This window comes from Neopelma chrysocephalum, unplaced genomic scaffold (genome assembly GCF_003984885.1).
Source record: "Neopelma chrysocephalum unplaced genomic scaffold, ASM398488v2 Primary Assembly neopelma1_10599, whole genome shotgun sequence".
Taxonomy (NCBI): domain Eukaryota; kingdom Metazoa; phylum Chordata; class Aves; order Passeriformes; family Pipridae; genus Neopelma; species Neopelma chrysocephalum.
This window is the reverse complement of record NW_020898531.1, coordinates 1,190-2,150: the sequence shown is the minus strand read 5'-3', so window position 1 is coordinate 2,150 and position 961 is coordinate 1,190. Positions and strand designations below refer to the sequence as shown.

Genomic DNA, 961 nt, shown 5'->3' with positions numbered 1-961 from the left:
TGGTTGGTCTGTTCGAACGGTCACGGGGCGGGGCTCGCGGCCCGGGCCCGCCCCCGTTGCCGTGGTGACGCCGGGCCGGGGCCGCGCGGCCCCTCTGGGAGCGCTGGGCCCGGCCCGGCCCGGCCCCGTTCGGCTCCGTTCCCATCGGTTCCCCCGCCGCCGCCCGGCCCCGTTCGGTTCCGTTCCGATCGGGTCCCCCGCCGCCGCCCGGCCCCGGAGCTTCGGCCGTGCGGTGGAGCCCGGGCGCAGGATGGAGGCAGCTGCTGTGCCAGGCCCGCCCGTGCCCCGAGCGCAGCCCCGCGGAGCAGCTCGGGCCGTGCGTTGCCGGGGCTAATTTCAAATTACCTTTTTTGCAAATCTGCACAGACCCCCGGAAATGGGAACAGAAAAAAGCACAGGCACCAAGGGTAATTAACACTTCATTCTCTGAAGGGTTATCTGCAGATCATTGCCACCCCACCCAAATTGTCCTCTCGTGGGACACCCCTCATGCAAGTACCAGTTCCTTTAATTCTGACCCATTTTTTTCACACTTTGGACAGTGTGTAACACAGCTGTTACTACAGAGACCTCTCAAGGAAGGGAAACCACGTGTGTGATAAAGAGCCACAGTAGCAATTAAAATGATCCTTAACTCGCTCTATCTGTGGCGGATGGTTTCAGTGGAGCCATGTCCAAACCTCATCCCTGTCTGGCCTTCCTGGGTGTCTGCTGATGCCTCCAGCTCTGCCTCAAGCAGAGCTCCCGGCTCCTCTCTATCCCAGCTGCCATCCCCACATCTTCACTGGGGCCCTGGGTGCCATTGTGTGATCTGGAACCCTTTATCCATCTCACCGGGAATGGGGATGGCTCCTGGTCAACAAGTCTGTGCTCTCACTGTCCCTCCTAGCGATTAACAAGTTCATTCACATTCCAATTGCCTTCCATTTTGATTATCCCACCATTGTCCGGTCTGGCAAAC

The 961-nt window shown here is 59.9% G+C and overlaps 1 long non-coding RNA gene across 1 annotated transcript; it reads left to right on the top strand.

The window, feature by feature from the left end:
- The first annotated feature begins 218 nt into the window (after positions 1-218).
- LOC113979119 lies at positions 219-639 on the top strand. Its single transcript, XR_003537725.1, has 2 exons — positions 219-407; positions 543-639. It is a non-coding gene; the product is annotated as an uncharacterized LOC113979119 (long non-coding RNA).
- Positions 640-961: the final 322 nt, after the last annotated feature.